Below are 26,100 nucleotides of genomic sequence, written 5' to 3'. Positions count from 1 at the left end.
GGTACCCAATGCTCGGACCCCCACCGATCAATAAGTTATCACTTATCCTGTTGATAGCTGATAACTAATGATGAGTGAACGTGCTTGGATGCTATTTCGAGCATGCTCTGGTGTTATCCGAGTATCTTGGGCGAGCTCAGATAATATGCTTCCGTCCCTGCGACTGCATGCTTTGGGCAGTTAGATAGCTGCGAATCATGCAGTCGCGGGGTCTCAAAAAAAAATCTGCTATGAATTTCTGGCAAAAACTACATGTAGATTTGTTGCAGATTTTTCTGTTGATGTACCATAGATTCCACCATATGCACTGCAAACACTGAAAACCGTTGTGAGATTCCACAGTCTGAATTGATATCCCGATCAGGGTCACCTTGCCGTGGTGGGATGGCTTCTATGCTATTTTTGATCAAAAACAGTGTTTCTAAGAACTTTATATTATTTAAATGCACTTTTGGTTTTGTACTTATTTAGTTCCAGCAGGGTTTATGTTCATTTTGCTTCTTGTAGGCTTTGTAGATTTTCTGCAAAGTATCCCTCCAATTTGAATGTACCCTTACAGTCACAACAACATACCCCAACAATATTGACAGTCCCAGTTATGCTGACAACCACAGAATATAATAATAACAAGGACAGCCGCAGTGTTAGCTCGTGATCTGATTGGCACTCGATCAAATGTTAGCCGACCTGAACAGTAAGGGCAGTCTCACACATCCAGATAATTCCGGTACCGGAAAAAATCGGTACCGGAGTTATCCGTGTCCGTGTGCCCGTGAGCTCACGTAGGCCATACGTGCGGCACACGTGTGCCGCCCGTGTGCCGAGTGGGTACCACACGGAACGTGCAGGAGACAGCGCTAAAGTTTAGCGCTGTCCCCTGCATCGTGCTGAAGCCGCGATTCATATCTTCTGTGCAGCAGCGTTTGCTGCATAGAAGATATGAATAATAGTGTTTAAAAGAAAGATCTATCTGTCCACCACCCTCCCACCCCCTGTGCGCCCCCCCGCTGTTCTGAAAATACTCACCCGCTTCCCTCATTGGCTGTCGCTGCTTCCTGTCCTGACCGCACCTTCTACTGTATGCGGTCACGTGGGGCCGCCGATTACAGTCATGAATATGCGGCTCCACCCCTATGGGAGGTGGAGCCGCATATTCATGACTGTAATCGGCGGCCCCACGTGACCGCATACAGTAGAAGGTGCGGTCAGGACAGGAAGCAGCGACAGCCAACGAGGGAAGCGGGTGAGTATTTTCAGAACAGCGGGGGGGCGCACAGGGGGTGGGAGGGCAGCTGACAGATAGATCTTTCTTTTAAACACTATTATTCATATCTTCTATGCAGCAAATGCTGCTGCACAGAAGATATGAATCGCGGCTTCAGCACCATGTGGGGGGGACAGCGCTTACTGTAGCGCTGTCTCCTGCACGCCACATGGAGAACGTCCGTGTGAGGTACGCGTTTTACACGGACCCATTGACTTTAATGGGTCCGTGTAATACGTGCGCTCCCACGAACACTGACATGTCTCCGTGTTTGCCACACGGAGACACGGTCCGCAAAAAATCAATGACATCTGCACAGATGCATTGATTTTAATGTGTCTACGTGTGTCAGTGGCTCCGGTACGTGAGGAAACTGTCACCTCATGTACCGGAGCCACTGACGTGTGAAACCGGCCTAAAATGGATCTCTATTGGATTGAATATTCTCTGTCATAATCAGATAGATGAAACATAAATTAGGCTGTGTAAGGTAAAGGAGCCTTAATTCCTACAAAAAAGATCCATACTTTGTTGCAGGATATTCAGTTATTGAAATTCTTAGAGTGGTCTTGTGGGTGGATATAATAACGGCAGCATAACCCATACATGAAGGTCAGACTGAAGTTATACTAGGGAGGGTTCAGACAGGTATTTTTGTAAAACATAAATAAGCTTACAAATGATGAAATCTAGAAATGTAGACAGAATTGTGTCCAGGGACGACAGTCAGAGAATGATCAGACCAAAGGAACAAACTAAACTGGAAGCCAATGAACAGGATATTTCAGAACCTGAGTACAAGCAGTAAAACAACAGACTAATATAAAAAGGAGTGAAAACTGAGCTTCTGGCAAAGACTATCTAACCATATTCTTCACCTTTTTGACGGGAAAATTATCCATTTGTCCCTTGACAAGTCTAGCTCTGCTACATCTACTTGGCCAGCTGAACGCTTGCATGATGCGAGCATTCAGTCAGCCAGGCAGCAGAGACATGGATCTGCGTGTGCCTCAACAGCTCAGTGCCTTGCGGTGATATTAGAAAGTTGAGCAGAGTTCATACCCAATGAACTCCGTTCACCTCACTGAAGTCAGTGTGAGGGTGAGAACTTTCCCACGGCGCTCGCGCTGATGTCAGTGAGGTGATCGGAGTTCATTGGGTATGAACTCTGCTCAATTTTCTAACTTCACCGCGAGGCACGCACAGCTCAGTGTCTCTGCTACCTGGCAGGCTGAACGCCCGCATCAAGCAACCGTTCAGCGGACCAAGCAAGTTGGGTTGTCATTATGATTTAAAAAAAGAAACCACAATAGTTCAACAATAAATGGCTTCACCCAACCACTATCCATGAGTGGAGAAAAAGTTTTTGTGTTATTGTTCATATTCTCTGAAAAAACGCCAAGAAAGCCAAAGTTCTGGGTATGTAAACTTTTGAGCACTGCTGTGGCAAAAATGAAGAGACCACTGCACAGTTTTATAAAAATCAGCTTCTCTACATGTCTGACAGCCATTCCATTCCAGTGTCAGTTGATTTCCAACCAGAGTACACCTCATTCTACTTAATGTGCTTCTGATTAGGTGATCACCTGAACCAAATCTTATTGAATGGAGGGAAGTATAAAAAACACTGCTGTGGTGTTCACAATCCTCTTGCAATAGGACAAGCTGGATGACAAAACAAGTGCTAGTAATATCCCAAAAGTAATAGGAATGAAAAAAATAACTTTTAACCATGCCAAAAGAGTTGAAAAGAAAAGTCTTGAGTGAGGAAAAGAAGGGCTCAATTCTGGCTTTACTAGCAGAGGGGCACAGTGAGCCTCATGTTGCCTCCATCCTTAAAATTTCTAAGATGGCAGTCCATTACAACAAGGTCAAGCAGCAGACATTGGGGACAACGAAGCTACAGACCGGCAGAGGGTGAAAACAACTCTCCACTGACCGGGATGACCGTCATCTTATTCGAATGTCACTAAGCAACCGCAGGATACCATCAAGTGACCTACAAAAGGAATGGAAAATGGCAGCTGGGGTGAAGTGCACGGCAAGAACAATTCATAACAGGCTCATAGAGGCAGGGCTCAAGTCATGTAAAGACAGAACAAAGCCTTTCATCAATAAGAAGCAAAGGAGAGTCAGGCTGAAGTTTGCCAAAGACCATAAGGATTGGACCATAGAGGACTGGGGTAAGGCAATCTTCTCTGATGAGCTGCATACAAGGTTATCCTGGAAAAACAGTTGATTCCTTTTGCTCAGGCAATGTTCCCCAACTCTGAGGACTGCTTTTTCCAGCAGGACAATGCGCCCTGCCACACAGTTAGGTCAATGAAGGTGTGGATGAAGGACCACCACATCAAATTCCTGTCATGGCCAGCCCAATCTCCAGACCTGAACCCCATTGAAAACCTCTGGAATGTAATCAAGAGGAAGATGGATAGTCACAATCCATCAAACAAAGAAGAACTGCTTACATTTTTGTACCAGGAGTGGCATAAGGTCACCCAAAAGCAGTGTGAAAGACTGGTGGAAAGCATGCCAAGAGGCATGAAAGCAGTGATTAAAAACCATGGCTATTCCACAAAATATTGATTTCTGAACTCTTCCTGAGTTAAAACATTAGTATTGTTGTTTCTAAAGGATTATGAACCTTTTTTTTTTTTGCATTATTTGAGGTCCGCAAGCAATGCATTTTTTTTGTTATTTTGACCATTTCTCATTTTCTGAAAATAAATCCAAAATGTATTGCTTGGTACTTCGGAGACATGTTGTCAGTGGTTTATAGAATAAAAGAACAATTTACATGTTACTCAAAAATATATCAATAAAGAGAAAAATCAGACAAACTGAACATTTTGCAGTGGTCTCTTACTTTTGCCAGAGCTGTATATGTATATGCAGAGAAGAATATTCCCTTTGAAAACTATCTTTAAATGACATAGAGAATGTATGTAAAAGCTAATGTTAAAATCGCATTGCATATGGATTGCATTCGCATGCCATTCGGATACTAGGTGATAAAAATCGCATTGTACTCACATTGGCCTGATTTTCTTAACAGTGATGGGTGTGAGCTTTAGGGCTCATACTCATCTGCGAGAAACTCGGATGAGTCTCGCACGTCAATACCCGGCATTGCATCCAGCACTCAGATCGTAGTAATACATGCAGCCGCACGCTCCACTCCTGAGTGCCGGGTATTGATCAAACTATTGGAGAAATGTAGTATGACATACACCCCCCGAGGGTGGCCATAAAATACACAGATGTGTTGAGCTGTTTAAGGACCGATTTTTTACTGGTAAATGTTTCGTGTAAAAATCTGATTATTATCAGTGTTTTGGATCAGATTTACATCAGTCTTTGGTCAGTGTTGTCTGGTTTTCCTATCAGAGTTTTATCTTGTATAAATAGAAAAAAAAGATGGCAGTTACTCCAGCTTCTCCTATCAGTCAGTGAAAAACAGAGAGCACACATGTGGAATCTGAGAGCTCCTGAATTTTTCAATAACTCAAAGATTTGCATGGGCAAGTTTGATCAAAACTAGACAAGTCTCCAAGTTTTGTTGTGATCCACAAAAATACACGGGGATGTGAACACCCTTATGGAGCTCACAGACACAAAAAGAGGACTTCAAAGATCCTCCAAAAATTTGAAAAAAGTCCCATATAAAAAAGCAGAGATGATTACCTGCTCAGGCCTCCAAAACAAATGCACTGGCATTGTTTACACAGGCAATGCAGAGCATCTGGCTAACAGCCTATTGCTCCTGTGCGAACAGAGGCCAACCGTGTACAAAGCCATCTTGGTCCAACTGCACCCTGCAAGATAAAGTGCAAAAAAAACAACATATCAATGTATGTAAGGTATTGGTTTATATTGGGGCCACAATGCGTAAGCTGGCAACCCACGTCAAGGGGTTGTTGCACCTGTGTTTCAGACATCATTTATTGGGTCCGCTGCACCCTGCCAGTGCATTTGTTTTGAAGGCCTGAGCAGGTAATCATCTCTGCTTTTTTCTCTGTGAAGTTTTTTCAAATTTTTGAAGTCCTCTTTTTGTGTCTGTGAGCTTTGTTAGATGTTTAGCGCTAGGACTGGCAAATGTAAGGACCCTTGACGTGGGTTGCCAGCTTACATATTGTGGCCCCAATATAAACCAATATCTTACATACATTGATATGGTTTTTTTTTTACACTTTATTTTGCAGGGTGCGGTTGGACCAAGATGGCTCTGTAAACTGTAGGCCTCTGTTCACAGCATGCATTTTGTAGCACTGGGCAGCCCGCCTGTATGTGCGTTACTAATAGGCTGTTAGCCAGATGCTCTGCATAGCCTGTGTGAACAATGCCACATACAGACTATTATCGCTTATCTTTTTGTGCACTAAAATACCAAGCAGCCAACACTGGATTGAAAGTGGTTGTTTCATCGGTATTGTTGCACCTGTGTTTCAGCCATCATTTATCGGGTCCGCTGCGCCCTGCCAGTGCATTTGTTTTGGAGGCCTTAGCAGGTGGTCATCTCTGCTTTTTTCTCTGGAACACCCTTATGGACTACAATAGGTATAATATCCATGAAAAACAGTAATGTAATTTGTATGTGAAAAAACAACTTCTGAATGAGCCCTTACAAGATTTATGGAAAGCCGATGTCGAGAGAGGGACATAATAACTATACAGATACCTAATAATTCTACTTGTTCTCAAGGAGATAATTATGTCTGCTTACTGAACAATAACGGCTTCTAAATTGCTTGGCTAGTCATCGTCTAACTATACATTGTTATACATTGTTGATGACGTGTTGACCCAGAATCCTGTCCATGTCCATATTTTACAGCGCTAACCATTGCCAAGCCATGATGACCAAGTGATCCTCCGCTATGAACTTATGGAGCTCGTTCACTCCAGATTTATCTCCTTCAACAAAATCCAATTAGGCAATAATTCTGCCTGGTATTTATACAGGGCGACATTCAGGAAATTAGTCATTGTTGACTGTAAATCTGATCATGAATTTATGCAAATCAAATAGTACTGTCGCTAGAAAAAAAAAACAGGAAACAGGTCAATCCAGTCAATCTGAGCCTTTATTTAGATCAGTACGCGTTCCATCTCCCTCCAAGATCAAAATAACTTTTCTTGTTTAATCTTTATATGTAGATGACCTACAATACACCCAAATCCTCAATATTGGAGGGCTTTTCTGGGCCAGTGCTGATCTACATGCACATATAAATAGTTTGGGGGGTGAAATTCTGCCGATTCACTTTTCACTTTTAAAGCAGAGCTCTGTAAGCTGAATTGATGCTTGAAAATAGGCCACAAAAAATCCACAAGGTGCTCCTTCAAATCTAAGGCCCATGGTTGAGTGAACTAGCGCACTCATGGATATTTGTGGGATATTTCAAAAAAACTGCAGAAACAGAATTAAACAATATTGAACCATTTATCAAGCTAAAGGCACAAGACTTCTGTTTATATTTGCGCTCAATGATGGACTTTTCGGACTTGCACCATATTTATTATGTGTTTCAGACACATTCTGTGCCTCGTTCGACAGGGAGACATGACCTTGATGGAAAAGAGTGTAGTTTACTGGGAAAGGGGGGTGTCCTACGGTAAAATGCAACAACATTTTTGGCATAAAGCAAGCCAAATAGACAGTCTTAAAATATGACAGATTTATCAAACAGCGCGGACCACTAACAAATCTGGTCAATTTTAAGGCTGTCTAAAGTTTTCACTAGGGAAGACTTCGACAGAATTGATATAAATGCCCCAATAAGTCATTTTATTTATTTTATACACTTATACAGTGCCATCACATTCCGCATCGCTTTAACAGACATCACCGTCCCCATTGGGGCTCATAATCTATATTTCCTATCAGTATGTTTTTGGAGCCTTGAAAAACATTCATTTTCACAAGTAGAGACATTCCAAAGTTATCCCCAGGTAAGGATGGTTTTCTGTCCTGACGAGCAAGTGTGTAAACTTCGAAATGCATTGACATAATAAAAAAAAGAAAACCTACTTGTGTGGACCTGGATTTACCATTTTGTTTCCCAGCAACGCGGATCCACAATGCTCCCTTCTTGTGATCCCCAGGTAAGGTGACACACGTCAGATTTGAAGAAAGGAGCTGTCTCCTTTAAATCCCGACAAGCCAGATTGATTACAGATTGCAGGAAGCGTGGCTCCGTGATATTTTACAATATTTGATAGTAAAGGTAGGTTCACACTGGGTGTTTTGCAGCTTTTTTTTTTGCAGCAAAACCTGGAAAGAAGCTGCAGAATGCAGAAAAAAAGGATGTTTTCCTTGTTTTTACTTGTGCTTTTCACAGCGTTTTTTTTTGCGGTGGTTTTGGCATGCTAGATTTGTCATTTGTGCATGCTGATAAAGTTTAGTATTGAAAAAAGTCCTATTCCAAAGAATAAGGTTTTTGCACAAAAACTCTGCAAAACCTGATACCTGCGTTTTGTCAGCACCTGTTCAAGTCAATGGGTGAAAAATGCTGGAAAAAAATCACTGAAAGAAGAGCCATGCTCTATGTCCAAAAAAACATGCAAAGCACAATACTGATGACAAAAAAACAATGTGTGTGTGAGATTTCTGAAATGTCATAGACATAGCTGGTCCTGTAAAATGAAGCTGAAAATTAGCATAAAAAACGCAACAAAAACGCCCAGTGTGAACTTAGCCTAAAAGTCCACTGTCTAACACGCCACGTGAGGTGGAAGTTATTTTCTATGGTATCTACTATATAATTCTCTAAGGGTCACTTCTGTATTTCTGTCTGTCACGGAAATCCCAGGTCACTGATTGGTCGTGGCAAAACGGCCACAACCAAACAGCGACGGGCACAGTGCGGCTGCGAAATGGCCGCTCCCTATTCCCCTGCCGTCAGTGCCCCCTCCATACTCCCCTCCAGTCATACCGCTATGTCATCATCTCGCGAGACCGCAATGCACTCTTGGGACCAGAGCGTTGCAAGGAGCATCGGTAAACGCCCTGGCTGGATCCGGGGCCGACGGAAGGTGAGTATATAACTATATATTACGTGGCTGGGCAATATACTACGTATCTGTGCTATATACTACGTGTCTGTGCTATATACTACGTGGCTGGGCAATATACTACTTGGGCTGTGCAATATACGTGGCTGGGCAATATACTATGTGGCTGGGCAATATACTACGTGTCTGTGCTATATACTACGTTGGCTATGTTATATGCTACGTGGCTGTGCTATTAGCTATGTGGGCTGTGTTATATACTACGTGGGCTGTGTTATACGCTACTTGGCCACGCCCGGCCGCAAACAATCAGCGACAGGCGCAGTCCGCCCGCGAATTGGCGCGGAATTTGAACCACGCTTTGCTAATTGGTCGCGACCGGCCGAATCCTGTGTATAAATTGCATTATTCTGAAAACTTCATAAATAAACCACACACATATTCTAGAATACCCGATGCGTTAGAATCGGGCCACCATCTAGTCACTAATAGTGTTGAGCATTCCGATACCGCAAGTATCGGGTATCGGCCGATACTTGCGGTATCGGAATTCCGATACCGGGATTCCGATACTTGCCGCGTATCGGATACCGGAATCGGAAGTTCCAAGATTCAAAATGCAGAAATTCAGCCAATGAGAATGATTCCAAGTGTGGGCACATCCTGTTTAGCATGGAGGGCATGAAACTACTGGCATGGCTGTGATTGGCTGCTGAAATGATGTCATGATGCAGTTTAAAAGTCGCTGGCGCCATTTTGCGATCACTCTGCTGTGAATTCAGTTAGTGACAGGACGCTGTTTGCTGACTGAGGGACAGTTTAGAGATAGCGATTTGCTTCTTTGTGCTTTCCAAAGGCTAATTTAGCAACCGCTGTGTTCACCTACTATTCACCTTGCTTTTGCCTTGTAGCGCTGTTTTCACAGCGATCTGCAAGGTCTGTGTGTGTGTGTGTGTGTGAGTGCAGCCCACTCTCTAAGTCTGAGTGCAGCCACATAGGCCATCCATAGCTGGTTGTATTCAGTTCAGGGAGGGTGGTTCATTGCCTCATACTGTTCTTTTTTTTTTTTTTTTTCAAGTAGTGTAGTCTGCTGCTAATTTATTCAAAAAAATCCTATTAGTGTCTTTCCACCCGTCTCCAGCTAATTTGTGGAAAAACACTACATAGGATAACGCAGAGGAGGGTTTTTGGGCCTTGCAGCGCCGTTTACGGCTGTCTGCACGGTCTCCGTGTGACTGCAGCTCGCCCTGTAGTCTGTGAGCAGCCATAGCCTGGTTGTCTCCAGCTCAGGGTTGTTCACTGCGTCATACCGCCAAATCAATTTTCATTTTGTTTTAAGTAGTGCAGGCTGCTGCACATTTTTTCAAAAAATTCCTATTAGTGTCTTTCCACCCGTCTCCAGCTAATTTGTGGAAAAACACTACATAGGATAACGTAGAGGAGGGTTTTTGGGCCTTGCAGCGCCGTTTACGGCTGTCTGCACGGTCTCCGTGTGACTGCAGCTCGCCCTGTAGTCTGTGAGCAGCCGTAGCCTGGTTGTCTCCAGCTCAGGGTTGTTCACTGCGTCATACCGCCAAATCAATTTTCATTTTGTTTTAAGTAGTGCAGGCTGCTGCACATTTTTTCAAAAAATTCCTATTAGTGTCTTTCCACCCGTCTCCAGCTAACTTGTGGAAAAACACTACATAGGATAACGTAGAGGAGGGTTTTTGGGCCTTGCAGCGCCGTTTACGTCTGTCTGCACGGTGTCCGTGTGACTGCAGCTCTATCCGTTGTCAGTTCAGCCCCCCAAAAATAAATAAATAATAAAGTTCACCAAACACACCAGTTACACCACTTTACATTTGTGTAGGCCACATTAGCTCATATTAAAGTCTAGTCCACACTTTAGAAAATTAGTGTTTCTTATACCTGTTAGGAGGAGTTGTTCAGGAATAAGCACACAAAGCCGTTAGTACTTTTCTGCTTATCTTTATCAGTCAACCAAGATGAAGAAGGCAGTGAGTAAGGCACGTGGGCGTGGGCGCGGAGCAGGGAGGGGACGTGGGGATTCTGTGCCTGCTGCGGGCACCGGTGACTCATCAGCACCCACATTCACCAGGCAACAGTCGTTCATGCGCAGCTTTGTGTCAGAGCGCCGTACACCGCTGCTGCGTGAAGAACAAATTGAAGCCGTTGTCGGATGGATGGCAGCTAATGCATCAACTTCAATTAGTGCCACATCCTCTCAGACACAGAGCACTGGAGAGCAGCCATCTGTCTCTTCACCACCTGCCAAATTGCCCAGGCAGACAGAGAGCCCAGGACAGGAGCCGTCTCTACTTCTGTTCTCTGAATCTCTTGGCTTGGAAACAGGGGGCCAGCCAAGCAGCATTGGAGAAATGGAAGAAGAGGCAGGGTGCAGTGATGCCCAACAGCTTTTTCTCTCTTCCTCTGAAGAGGCGGGTGGGCCAGTGGCTCCGGTCACCACATCGCAGGCCGCATCAGCTGATGATGACACTCAGGTGCCACTTACTGGTGCGTGCTCTGCTGCTGAGACTACCCAGGAGGAGCAGTTGGGGGCAGAGGGTAGTGTAGATGATGAGGTCCTTGACCCATCTTGGCGTGAGGGACAGGAAGGTGGTGGGAGCAGCTCTGAGGAAGAGATTCCCCGTACGGCCCAAAGAGGGAGAGGGAGGGGGAAGACTGCGGATCCTGCAGCCTCCGCTTTGGCACCCGTTAGGAGCATGTCTCTTCCAAAAGCCAAAAAGGGCGCTCCCAAGACTTGCAGTGCCTGGTCCTTTTTTGACACAGTTGCAGATGACATTTGCTATGTCAGATGCAAGGTGTGTCATCAAAAAGTCAAAAGAGGTCGAAATGTCAGCAACCTCAATACCTCCAACATGTGGAAACATGTGCGCAACAGGCACCCGGCGGAGTTAGAAAAACACACTGAAGAGCTAGGCCAACCAACAGCGGCAGCTACCACCTCTTCAGCTCGTGTTGCCTCTTCCTCTAGCTCACACGCAGCTGGTTCGGCTTCCTCCCAGGATCGCCGTGGAAGAACGTCTGGCCCTGTTGTCCAGAGACCCGCTGTAATTCCACCCGCAGCACCACTTTCCCAGTCATCCACACACTCCCAGCCCAGTCTACAGCCATCGGTAGTACAGGCATGGGAGAAAAGGCGGCCTTTCTCGTCAAACCACCCACGAGCACAGGCTCTGACTGCAGGCATTGCCAAACTTCTTTCACTGGAAATGCTGTCATTCAGGCTGGTGGAGACTGACAGCTTCCGTGACTTGATGTCATTGGCAGTCCCACAGTACAATGTGCCCAGCCGCTTTTACTTCAGCAGGCAAGCCGTCCCTGCCCTGCACAAGCATGTGGAGGGACACATAAAACACGCGCTACTGAACGCCGTCAGTAGCAAGGTCCACCTCACCACCGATGCGTGGACCAGTCAACATGGACAGGGGCGATACCTTTCCCTCACTGCCCATTGGGTTAATGTCGTTGAGCCGGGTACAGACCGTGCGAGTGGCGCAGGACGTGTCCTGCCCACTCCAAGGATTGCAGGAATCCATTCTGTACGCATTGACTCCTCCTCTTACACCAGTTCCTCAGAATCATCGCTGCAGGAGCCGTCACAGTCCACCTCCACATGGACCCGTGATGAACGTGTACCTGTTACGACCGACATGAGCACAGCCGTGGCCAAACGTCAACAGGCCGTCTTGAAATTAATTTTTTGGGGGAATCGTAGCCACACAGCGCAGGAGCTCTGGAATGCCATCAAGCAGGAGAGCGATGTGTGGTTTGTGCCAGCGAATCTCCAGCCAGGCATGGTAGTGTGTGATAATGGCCGAAATCTGGTGGCAGCTCTGGGCCTCGGCAACCTCACTCACATCCCATGTCTGGCACATGTGCTCAATTTGGTCGTGCAGAGCTTTTTGAGGGACTATCCGGATCTTGATGCACTGCTGCACAAGGTCCGCCTAGAGTGTGCTCACTTGCGGCGTTCCAGCACGGCAAAAGCGCGCATTGCGGCTCTGCAGCGCCGACACCGCCTGCCGGAACATCGCATCATATGTGACCTACCTACCAGGTGGAATTCCACGTTACATATGTTGGAGCGGTTGTGTGAGCAGCAGCAAGCTGTAATGGAGTACCAGCTGCTTCAGGCGCAAAGAAGTCGCAGTCAGCGCCGTACAGACTTCACAACCACAGAGTGGGCCACTATGAATGACGTCTGCCAGGTTTTGCGTCCCTTTGATTATTCCACGCGGATGGCGAGTGCAGATGATGCACTAGTCAGCATGACTGTCCCCCTTATCTGCCTGCTTGAAAAATCACTGCAAGCGCTAAGGGATGATGTTGTGGAAGAGGTGGAGGATGAGGATTCACCATTTCCATCATCTTCTGGACAGTCAGCGCCACGTGGTTCCTCACAAACGCGTAGGCAGGGGAAAGTTTGTGAGGAGGATGAGGAGGAGTCAATGGAGGAGGAAGACATCCGTCCAGAGGAGGGAGTTACCGAATTGTCCAGTACTCAGTGTGTACAGCGAGGGTGGGGTGATGACGAGCGGGCAGAGACCACGCCTCCAGCAGGGGACAGCGTTTCTTGGGCAGTTGGCAGTCTGCAGCACATGGTGGATTACATGCTGCAGTGCCTGAGAAACGACCGCCGCATCGCCCACATTCTCAACATGTCTGATTACTGGGTGTTCACCCTCCTCGATCCTCGCTACCGGGACAACGTAGAAAGCCTCATCACACCGTTGAACCGGGAGCGAAAAATGCGGGAGTACCAAGACACACTGGTCAATTCCATCATCTTCTCCATTCCAACTGAGAGAAGTGCTGCTAGTGCATTCCAAAGCAGCTCAGTGCGTCCAGGCAGTGGTGGAGGCTCTGCACAAAGAGGGAGCAGAAGCAGTGCCTCTGCCCAAGGCAAGACCAGTATGGCCCAACTGTGGCACAGTTTTCTGTGCCCCCCACAAAAGTCTACACCATCACAGACGGCTCCAGTCAGCAGGAGGCAACGGTTCCGTCAGATGGTGACAGACTACATGTCTTGCCCTCTTGCTGTACTCCCAGACGGCTCTTCCCCTTTCAAGTTTTGGGTCTCAAAGCTGGATACATGGCCAGAGCTAAGCCAGTATGCATTGGAGGTGCTGTCTTGCCCTGCGGCCAGTGTATTATCGGAACGTGTCTTTAGTGCTGCAGGTGGTGTACTAACTGACCGTCGCATGCGACTATCCTCCGATAACGTTGACCGGCTTACTTTCCTGAAAATGAACAAGGCCTGGATCTCGCAGGAATTTGCCACTCCTCCTCCTGATTAAATAATTAGGTCACTGTATACGTTATCCAGGTCTCCTGTTGTGTTCATCTTTCTACCACCTGAACTTAAATTCCTGGGCTCCAACACCGCCAGTTGAGGCTCAGAAGTGCCGTCTGCACAGTCAAAACATACGACCCAGTGTTATTGGGTTTCAGTACCGTCAGCTGATCCCCAGCTGTGTAGCCGGCAATGTGTCATGCGACCGCCACGCTGACACAACAACTGAAATGTAAGGGAATCTGTCCCCCCCCCCCCCCCCCCCAAGGCGTTTGTTACTGAAAGAGCCACCTTGTGCAGCAGTAATGCTGCACAAGGAAAAGGTAGCTATTTTGGTTTAGCTCCTTGCACACGCAGAACTTAACACTTATAAAATGTGTCCACTGATACCGTAAAACCGTCCCGGAGGTGGGGCTTTCCTTCGTAATATGACGCAGCACAGCCGTCATTCCTACCCCCCCGGCGCTGCGCCCCGGCTCCTCAGCGTTGTTTGATTCCGTCCCGGAGCCTGCGCTGTTATGTTATCCCGTGGCCAGGCACACTTAGCGCTGCCCGTCTTCTGGCATCATTTGGTGTCAGGATGGCTGCGCCTGTGCGGCCGCGCTGGCCGAGAGCCCGCCTCGCAGTGTCTTCTGATTTAATCCCACTGGGGGCCTGGGATCCATGGACACGCGCATTGCATATCTGAACCTCCACCTCTCACTCATCTCCCTATGGCTTCTTCAGACTGTTCGGTGTCAGCTGGTCCCTAATAGCATGCCACGGTCGTGACACCGCACAGTCTTAAGAAGCCGTAGGGAGGGGAGTGAGAGGCGAGGATATGCACTGCGCATGGCCATGGATCCCAGGCCCCCAGTGGGATAAAATCAGAAGACACTGCGAGGCGGGCTCTCGTCCAGCGCGGCCACACAGGCGCAGCCAGCCTGACACCAAATGATGTCAGAAGATGGGCAGCGCTAAGTGTGCCTGGCCAAGGGATAACTTAACAGCGCAGGCTCCGGGACGGAATCAAACAACGCTGAGGAGCCGGGGCGCGGCGCCGGGGGGGTAGGAATGACGGCTGTGCTGCGTCATATTACGAAGGAAAGTCCCACCTCCGGGACGGTTTCACGGTTTCAGGGGACACATTTTATAAGTGTTTAGTTCTGTGTTTGCAAGGAGCGTGATGAAAAGAGCCACCTTTTCCTTTTGCATCTTTTGTGCTGCACAAGCTGGCTCTTTCAGCTACAAACGCCTTGGGGGGGGGTTAAAGGTTCCCTTTCGACTTTCTCAGGCTTCGGCCTACATTGTGTTCCTCTGCTTTTCCACCTGTCCCTGGGCTCCAACACCGCCAGTTGCCGTCCAGAAGTGCTGTCCGCACAGTCCCAACAGTCGCTCCTCTGTTATTGGGGTTCAGTAACGTCAGCTGTTCCCCAGCTGTGTGTGTGGCAATCCCTCCTACCTCCTCCACCTCCCCCTCCTGTCCCTGGGCTCCAACACCGCTAGTTGCCGTCCAGTAGTGCTGTACGCACAGTCAACAGTCCCTCCTCTGTTATTGGGGTTCAGTAACGTCAGCTGTTCCCCTGCTGTGTGTGTGGCAATCCCTCCTACCTCCTCCTACCTCCTCCTCCTCCACCTGTCCCTGGGCTCCAACACCGCCAGTTGCCGTCCAGAAGTGCTGTACGCACAGTCAACAGTCCCTCCTCTGTTATTGGGGTTCAGTAACGTCAGCTGTTCCCCTGCTGTGTGTGTGGCAATCCCTCCTACCTCCTCCTACCTCCTCCTCCTCCACCTGTCCCTGGGCTCCAACACCGCCAGTTGCCGTCCAGAAGTGCTGTACGCACAGTCAACAGTCCCTCCTCTGTTATTGGGGTTCAGTAACGTCAGCTGTTCCCCTGCTGTGTGTGTGGCAATCCCTCCTACCTCCTCCTACCTCCTCCTCCTCCACCTGTCCCTGGGCTCCAACACCGCCAGTTGCCGTCCAGAAGTGCTGTACGCACAGTCAACAGTCCCTCCTCTGTTATTGGGGTTCAGTAACGTCAGCTGTTCCCCTGCTGTGTGTGTGGCAATCCCTCCTACCTCCTCCTACCTCCTCCTCCTCCACCTGTCCCTGGGCTCCAACACCGCCAGTTGCCGTCCAGAAGTGCTGTACGCACAGTCAACAGTCCCTCCTCTGTTATTGGGGTTCAGTAACGTCAGCTGTTCCCCTGCTGTGTGTGTGGCAATCCCTCCTCATATCTGAACCTCCACCTCTCACTCATCTCCCTACGGCTTATTCAAACTGTGCGGTGTCAGCTGGTCCCTAATAGCATGCCACGGCCGTGACACCGCACAGTTAGAAGAAGCCGTAGGGAGATGAGTGAGAGGTGGAGGTTCAGATATGCACTGCGCATGTCCATGGATCTCAGGCCCCCAGTGGGATTTAATCAGAAGACAGTACGAGGCGGGCTCTCTGCCAGCGCGGCCGCACAGGCGCAGCCAGCCTGACACCAAATGATGTCAAAAGACGGGCAGCGCAAAATGTGTGCATGGCCAAGGGCTAACCTAACAGCGCAGGCTCCGGGACTGATTCAAACAACGCTGAGGAGGCGGCGCACGGCGCCAAGGGGGTAAGAATGACGGCTGTGCTGCGTCACATCACAAAGGAAAGTTACACCTACCGGACGGTATCACGGTAGGAGGGGACACTTTTCATAAGTGTTAGGTTCAGCATGTGCAAGGACCATAATTAAAAGAGCTAAGTTTACCTTTTCCAGCATTAGTGCTGTACACGATGGCTCTTTCAGCTACAAACGCCTGGGGGGGGGGTTAAAGTTTCCCTTTCAACTTGCTCCAGTGCAGGCTTCGGCCTACACTCTGCTCCCTCTCCTCCTCCTGCTGACCCTGGGCTCTAACACCGCCAGTTGGGGCCCAGATGTGCTAGCTGCACAGAGCCAAACACCAGCCAATGTGTCAGTGGGGTTCAGCACCGCCAGCTGTTCCCCTGCTGTGTAGCCGGCAACGTGTCCTGCAACAGCCACGCAGACACAAGAACTGAAATTGAAGGGAACCTGTCCCCCCTCCCCCAGGCGTTTGTACGTTTTTAAGGCCACCTTGTACAGCGGTAATGCTGCATGTGTGCAAGGTGGCTCATAAACGTATTCTCCTCGCACATGTGGAACTGAAAACACGTCTGAAATGTGTCCTCTGTGTGACCATTTAACCGTCCCGGGGGTGTGACTTTCCTTTGTAATGACACGCTGCAACCCCCTTGGTAGCGCTGCCCGTCTTCTGGCATCATTGTTTGGCTGCCTGCGCCTCTGCGGCCGCCCTGACCCACACAACGCCCCTCGGTGTCTTATTTCTTGGGACTGCGAGGGTGTGATTGATGGGCATGAGCAGTGCATCAGTTCGCCTGTCCCTCATCTCCTTCCGCCTTCTTCAGACTGTGCGGCTTCATGGCCGTGGCATGCGATAAGGGATCAGCTGACGCCGCACAGTCTGCAGCGGGTGTAAGGACCCGAGTGCGAGAGGCGAACATATGTGCTGCGCCAGGCCATGAATCACAGCCCCGCAGTGTTTTAACAATGTTAAGACACCGCGGGGCTGGGATTCATGGTCATCGCGAACCGCAGCGGCCGACATTAAATGAGGTCAGAAGATGGGCAGCGCTAACAGCGCTAGGCCAGGGGATAACACGACAGCGCAGACTCCTGTACAGCAAATAACAACGCTCAGGAGGCTGCACCCAGCACCAAGGTGGGATTCTTGACATCTGTGCTGCGTCTCATTACAAAGGGAACTCGCGCCTCCAACACAGTTTGACTGTATAAAGGGCTAAATGTTATACGTGTTTCATTCAGCGTGTGCAAGGAGCAAAATTAAAAGAGCAACCTTTGACTTGTGCAGCACTACTGCTGCATAAGCTGTGGCTCTTCTAGTTTGTAACCCCTGAGGGGGGGTTAAAGGTTACCTTTGAAATTGGTTCAAGTAGGCTTCGGCCTACACTCTGCTCCCCCTGCAGAGCCCGGGCTCCAACACCGCCAGTTGGGGCCCGGTACTGCTAGCTGCACAGAGCCAAACACCAGCCAATGTGTCAGTGGGGTTCAGCACCGCCAGCTGTTCCCCTGCTGTGCAGCCGGCAACGTGTCCTGCAACAGCCACGCAGGCACAACAGACCCAAAGCTGCCGCCAGTGCAGGCTTCGGCCTACACTCTGCTCCATCTCCTCCTCCTGCTGACCCCGGGCTCTAACACCGCCAGTTGGGGCCCGGTACTGCTAGCTGCACAGAGAAAAACACCAGCCAATGTGTCAGTGGGGTTCAGCACCGCCAGCTGTTCCCCTGCTGTGCAGCCGGCATCGTGTCCTGCAAAAGCCACGCAGACACTTGCTCTTGTACCTTCTGCTCCCCATCCTGGTTCCAGTACCGTCAGCTGGTTCCGGGCAGAGCCTTTGGCTTAGGTGCCTCCCTCTGGGTATCCGAGTTCCACCAACGTCAGGTGGTCCTTGGTAGTGCTTTCAGGCACGGGTACCTCCTGCTTAGTAACCGGGTTCCAGTAACGTCAGCTGGTCCTCGGTAGTTCCATTGGCTCTTGGACCTTCGGGTAGCCATCCGAGTTCCAGTTCCATCAGCTGGTTCTCGGCCTTCTTGTACCTTCTGCTACATTTCCAAGTTCAAGAGACTAAACACGATGACCCGGAAGACCACCCCTAAGATGACGACGACACCAGAGACGACAACCACCGTGATGACGACGACCCTGGAGACGATGACCCCGAAGACCACCCCGATGACGACGACCCCGGAGACGACGACCCTGAAGACCACCCCGATGACGACGACCCCGGAGACGACGACCCTGGAGACGACGACGACCTGGAAGACCGAGAAGCAGAAGAACAAGAGGCTGCAGAACAAAGAGCAGAAGAACATTAAGCATAACACTAAATATCAGAGCAAAAAATATTATCTAAATTATAAGCAGAAGAAGACTAAGCAGTGTATGGGGGTGAGTCCGTTCCTCCTCGTGGTGCCCCTGGATAAAGCCTGATGCTGCAGGCCAAACTGAATGCGGACAAATGTAACTCTTTTGTGACAGGCAGAACGGAAGGTGTAATCTTCAAACTTTTATAGATAACAACTACGGGAATGCCTGTCACAAATAAGAATATGATGAAGAAGTAGAATATGATGAAGATAATAGTAAAATAAAAAGAATATGAACAATGTAAGAAAAAAAATAATAGGTAGAAGATGAAGAAGAAGATGAATAAGGTGAAGAAGTTGATGTCAAAGAAGCTGATGATGAGGATAATGAAGAAGAAAGTGTGGGAGAAGTAAAAAAGAAGGTGAAGGGCGTGGAAGTAGTGAAACATCAATATCTGACAAAATAAAAAAAAATTAACATAGTCAAAATCTTTCTACCGCCGAACGTCATAAAAAAAAACAAAACCTGCTATTCTATTACATTGGGCTAAACCTCTGTGCCTTTAATGTCTCCGCCACGTCCCCCAATACATCCTACATTATTCTTAGTTGTTTTCCTTCATGTAGAATGAACCTACAAGTTTATAAAGGGTTTATTTTAATTCCGATATTTTCGTCCCATTGACTTGCATTGGGATCGGGTATCGGTATCGGATTAGATCTGATATTTTGACGGTATCGGCCGATACTTTCCGATACCGATACTTTCCGATATCGGAAAGTATCGCTCAACACTAGTCACTAATAATGGACCTGCTCAGAAATACCATGACTGTGAATCAGTGACCTGCATCTGGGCTATGCCCTCTAAATGCACACACCTTTATACAGCTGATGTGACAGCACTGTTCACATTAACATGACTTCCACAAGCCGATGCCGTGAGTCAGCAGCCTCCTGCAATTCATTGTGTGGTCTGACGATAGACACCGGCAATGGTGTAGCCAGAAGGCAGAGGTTGGGCCGTGTTTCTACATTTTTGTCTATTCAACCAATTGATGTGTCTAAATTGAAGAAAATTGATAAGTCTGTGTTCAGATGCAGGAATCATACTGTGTCTTTAAACTGCAAAAGCCCTGTGCCCCGATGGTCTTTCCACTGTTTTCTGGCACAATCACTTAAAGGGGCATTTGCACTGCAGGGTAATCGTTAAAGTGCATTGTTAAAAACACTGATTTCACAAATATCTTGCAGTGTGAACAGGCTGCTGATCAGCTGAGGAAGAAGAAAAACGCTCATTCATCGGGTGTAAGATCATCGTTCGTTCTCGGCTGTGCATCATGCTGTGTAAGCAGGACTCGTGCTGCCGAGAACAAAGGCAACCAATGTGTACTGATCTATCTAGTACAGATCTAGCATAGATGGCTCAGTGCGCATCATTTACAGCAAATTTTGGGCAGCACAGTGGTTCAGTGGTTAGCACTGTATGGTGGCTCAGTGGCTAGCACTGTATGGTGGCTCAGCCTTGCAGTGTTGGGGTCTGGGGTTCAAATCCCACCAAGGACATCTGCAAGGAGTTTGTATGTTCTCTCCGTGTTTGCGTGGGTTTCCTCCAGTTCTCCGGTTTCCTCCCAGACTCCAAAGACATACTGATAGGGAATCTAGATTGTGAGCCCCAATGGGGACAGTGATGATGTATGTCTGTAAAGCGCTGTGTAATTAATGGTGATATATGAGTAAAATAAATACATTTACATTGGTCTGCCTGTGTAAACAGGGATTCAAACAACTGCTAATCAACAGTCAGTTTTGGGCCAGTTGTCAGATATAAGAGCTGCTGGGCCAGGCACAGCCACCCAGCTCAGTAAAAGGAATAGCAGTCTCACTTCCGCACCACATCCCTTTAACTATCTGATCACTTGGGCACTAGTGATGAGCAAATATACTCGTTACTCAAGATTTTCTGAGCATGCTCGGGTGACCTCTGAGTATTTTTTAGTGCTCGGAGATATAGTTTTCTATGAATGATTTACATCTGTTAGGCTGTGTGCACACTTTCAGGATTATTCGCGTTTTTTCAAGTTTTTTTCCGCTATAAAAATGATATAAAAACACTTTAAAAATGCATACATTAAGCATCGCATCATTTTTAATGCATTCTGCAATTTTTGTGCACATGATGTGTTTTTTTCCCGCGAAAAAAACGCATTGCAGGAAAAAACGCCGCATGTTCATTAATTTTGCGGATTTTTCACATTTTTCCCGCTATTTAATGCATTAGGAAGCTCCGGAAAAAAAAACGCAAAAAAACGAGCAAAAAACGCGTCAAAAACGTGAAAAGAAACTAATGCGGATTTCCTGCAGAAAAAGTTCAGTTTTGTTCAGGAAAAATCTGCAGAAAATCCTGAACGTGTGCACATAGCCTTAGCCAGCTTGATTACATGTGGGGATTCCCTAGCAACCAGGCAACCCCCACATACATATACATGTACTTATGCTGGCTAACAGATGTAAATCATTCAGCTGCGGCAAAAAACCCTAAATCTCCGAGCACTAAAAAATACTCGGAGGACCCCCGAGCGTGCTCGAGAGATCTCGAGTAACGAGTATATTCGCTCATCACTATTGGGCACTAGGGTTGCTCAATCCGATAATGTAAAATCGGAATTATACCGATTTTCACTATGATCGGAATTCCGAATCCCGATTCCGATCTTTGAATGTGATTGGAAATCGCGTTTTTTTTTTTTTGCACAATGCTTGTGATTGACACATGAACCACCCAATGAAGAGCCTGTGTAGTGTGGGCACATCCAGTTCGGGAGGGGGGAAGAGTGTGGGCGGAAACTGTGCGTGTCTGTGTGTGCGGGCGGGGTCTGTGCGAGACCATCGGGGGTCTGTGCGGGCCTGCCAGGGGTCTGTGCGGGCCTGTCGGATCTGTGCGAGCGTCTGTGCAGGCCTGCCGGGGGTCTGTGTGGGGCTGCTGGGGGGTCTGTGCGGGCCTGTCGGGGGTCTGTGCGGGCCTGCCGGGGTCTGTGCGGGCCTGTCGGGGGTCTGTGCGGGCCTGCTGGGGGGGTCTGTGCTGGGCTGTCGGGGGTCTGTGCGGGCCTGTCGGGGGTCTGTGCGGACCTCTTGGGGGTCTGTGCGGGCCTGTCGGGGGTCCGTGTGGGCCTCTCGGGGGTCTTTGTGTGTGTGCAGGCATCGTCCGGGCAATGCCTGCTACAATGACAGTGATTGACACATTAGCCAATGATGGGACAGTAGTAGTCCCATCATCCGGCTAATGTGTTGAATGTAAAAAAAACCCACAAACATACAGTACAGACCAAAAGTTTGGACACACCTACTCATTTAAAGATTTTTCTGTATTTTCATGACTATGAAAATTGTAAATTCACACTGAAGGCATCAAAACAATAAATTACCACATGTGAAATTATATACTTAACAAAAAAGTGTGAAACAACTGAAAATATGTCTTATATTCTAGGTTCTTCAAAGTAGCCACCTTTTGCTTTGAGGACTGCTTTGCACACTCTTGGCATTCTCTTGATGAGCTTCAAGAGGTAGTCATCGGGAATGGTCTTCCAACAATCTTGAAGAAGTTCCCAGAGATGCTTAGCACTTGTTGGCCCTTTTGCCTTCACTCTGCGGTCCAGCTCACCCCAAACCATCTCGATTGGCTCCAGGTCTGGTGACTGTGACATTTTTATTGAAAAATAAATGATGGTCCAACTAAACGCAAACCGGATGGAATAGCATGCCGCTGCAAGATGCTGTGGTAGCCATGCTGGTTCAGTATGCCTTCAATTTTGAATAAATCCCCAACCGTGTCACCAGCAAAGCACCCCCACACCATCACACCTCCTCCTCCATGCTTCACGGTGGGAACCAGGCATGAAGAGTCCATCCGTTCACCTTTTCAAAGACACGGTGGTTGGAACAAAAGATTTCAAATTTGGACTCATTAGACCAAAGCACAGATTTCCACTGGTCTATTGTCCATTCCTTGTATTCTTTAGCCCAAACAAGTCTCTTCTGCTTGTTGCCTGTCCTTAGCAGTGGTTTCCTAGCAGCTATTTTACCATGAAGGCCTGCTGCACAAAGTCTCCTCTTAACAGCTGTTGTAGAGATGTGTCTGCTGCTAGAAATCTGTGTGGCATTGACCTGGTCTCTAATCTGAGCTGCTGTTAACCTGCGATTTCTGAGGCTGGTGACTCTGATAAACTTATCCTCAGAAGCAGAGGTGACTCTTGGTCTTCCTTTCCTGGGGCGGTCCTCATGTGAGCCAGTTTCTTTGTAGCGCTTGGCGCTTGATGGTATTTGCATCTACTCTTGGGGACACTTTCAAAGTTTTCACAATTTTTTGTACTGACTGACTTTCATTTCTTAAAGTAATGATGGGCACTTGTTTTTCTTTACTTAGTTGCTTTTTTCTTGCCATAATACAAATTCTAACAGTCTATTCAGTAGGACTATCAGCTTTGTATCCACCAGACTTCTACACAGCACAACTGATGGTCCCAACCCCATTTATAAGGCAAGAAATCCCACTTATTAAACCTGACAGGGCACACCTGTGAAGTGAAAACCATTTCCGGTGACTACCTCTTGAAGCTCATGAAGAGAATGCCAAGAGTGTGCAAAGCAGTCATCGAAGCAAAAGGTGGCTGCTTCGAAGAACCAAGAATATAAGACATATTTTCAGTTGTTTCACACTTTTTTGTTAAGTATAAAATTCCACATATGTCAATTCATAGTTTTGATGGCTTCAGTGTGAATTTACAATTTTCATAGTCATGAAAATACAGAAAAATCTTTAAATGAGGTGTGTCCAAACTTTTGGTCTGTACTGTACATACTACATACAACATAATACATACATACATACTACATACATACATACATACATGCAACATACATACTACATACATGCATACAACATACTACATACATACTACATACATACAACATACATACTACATACATACATACATACTACACACATACAGCATACATACATACTACATACATACATACTACATACATACTACATACATATATACTACATACATACAACATACATACTACATACATACATACATACAACATACATACATACTACATACATACTACATACATACAACATAGATACAACATACTACATACTACATACATACAACATACATACAAAAAACATACAACATACTACATGCAACATACATTTTACATACGTACTACATACATACTGCATACATACTACATACATACATAAAACATACATACATACATACTACATACATACATACTATATACATACTACATACATACAAAAAAATGGATCAGTTGCATTAATTTTTCGCTATTTGCAACGGATCCGTTTTTTCAAAAATTCGCCGGATCCTGCCTGATGGATGGATTTAGATAGATATATAGATAGTTAGGCTACTTTCACACATCAGTTTCTTTCCGTCAGGCAGGATCTGGTGAATTTGTAAGATGCGCCAATTCCGGCACTTAGCCCCTCTCTTTCCACTCCCTTGTAGCGGTGGGATATGGGGTAATAAGGGGTTAATGTCACGTTGCTATTGTAAGGTGACATTAAGCCGGGTTAATAATGGAGAGGCGTCAATAAGACGCCTATCCATTATTAATCCTAGAGTAGTGAAAAAGTAAAAAAAAAATAAAGACAGCCAGAAAAAAGTATTTTATTATTCTTAATTTAACCATACTTACCATACTCGATCGCCTGCAAAAAACGTAAAATAATAAACCGTATACTTCCTGTCCGACGCAGTCCAATTAATAACGAGTGTCCCATGACGATGTCACTGCTCTATAGGACCCTCAGTGACACAGTGACAGGAGACAATGGCTCCTGCAGTGCATCACTGAGGTTGCATTGATTAAGATCGGACTCGATCGAAACGCGTCGCATCAACTCTTGTACTCAAGCATTCACATGTATGCAAGGATTTATCGAAAGGGAACAATTTTAATGGATGAATAAAGAATTGTGTTTTATGGAGCTGGAACGCCCTTTTTTCTGCTATTGCTGTTACAACTTGTCTTGGTCCGAGACGAAGTTCCGAGCACCTGCGTTGATCGGTGAGCTGGCTGCGGCTTTTTAAGCCGCTTTTTTCTTTTTATTGCTTATCATCACTGAGGTTACTGTAGTTCACTGGTCTCACTTTATGCCATTGCTGGGTGGGAACTTTCTCACACAGCAGTGCCAAAAGTGAGACTAGGGACTATTTTTTACAGTGGTGGAGGAATACAGTGCGGAAGGATACCTCCCTCCCGTCATTGTATTCCTGGAGCCCCTAGAGAGCGGTCGCATCAGCTGATGCTGCTGCTCTCTCAATGGGAGATCGTCGTGGGACACTCGTGGATTTCTGCGGATCAGGGAGTATAATCGGGTATCAAAGTGACAAGTGATGGTGAGTATGTACTCTATGTTATATGTACTGTATGTTATATGTATTGTATGTAATGTATGAATGTATTGTATATTGTATGTATGTTGTATCAATGATGTACTGTATGTATGTAGTATGTATGTTGTATGTATGTAGTATGTATGTAGTATGTTGTATGTATGTAGTATGTATGTAGTATGCATGTTGTATGTATGTTGTATGTATGTATGTAGCATGTATGTAGTATGTATATTGTATGTATGTAGTATGTTGTATGTATGTATGTAGTATGTAGTATGTTGTATGTATGTAGTCTGTATGTAGTATGTTGTGTTATGGTTACCCCAATGACCATGGGAAACAAAAATACAAAACGGACTAGCTCTCGGGTGATGGAAACTAAGGTCGACCGTGACCTGAACCTGGCCCAACACTTACAGTAGCCGGGGGATGTACCTACGATGCCCTAGACACCACGCGCCAGCCGGAGATCTAACTACCCCTATAAGAGGAATATACAGGCCTGCCTTACCTCCAGTGAGGAACCCCAAAAGATGATAGTAGGCCCCCACAGATATTGACGGTGAGTTCAGAGGAAATGACATACGTAGGATGAACAGCAGATTTAGCACAGTGAGGTCCGCTTACTAGATAGCAGAAGGACAGGAAAGAGTTACTTCACGGTCGACCTAAAAATCACTATTCAAAAACACCATCCAGAAATTACTTTAAACTCCAGTGACAACTCATGCCACTGGAGTAGTAATTTTCTGTCCACAAGAGCTTCCAGCACTGAAGAGTCACATTGCAGATAGCTGGACAAAAATAGCAAAACAAGAAACTAAATTCAACTTAGCTGAACTGGAACTTGAGGCAGGTGAATGCAACAGAATGCTACTAGCACATTGTTGGCCGGCATGTGACTAACAGCCAAGCAGCCTTAAATAGGAAACTCCCCTAGAGGGTGGCGACAGGTAATCAGAGATGGAGGAAGGCACATGAGAGACACTACCATAACAGACCACCGGGGGAGCCCACAAACCGAATTCACAACAGTACCCCCCCCTTAAGGAGGGGGCACCGAACCCTCACCAGAACCACCAGGGCGACCTGGATGAGCACTATGAAATGCACGAACCAAATCGGGAGCATGAACATCGGATGCTGTCACCCAAGAATTATCCTCCTGGCCATAACC

The sequence above is a fragment of the Ranitomeya variabilis genome, chromosome 2 (assembly GCF_051348905.1).
Source record: "Ranitomeya variabilis isolate aRanVar5 chromosome 2, aRanVar5.hap1, whole genome shotgun sequence".
Lineage (NCBI taxonomy): Eukaryota > Metazoa > Chordata > Amphibia > Anura > Dendrobatidae > Ranitomeya > Ranitomeya variabilis.
Note: the sequence above shows the minus strand (reverse complement) of the source record.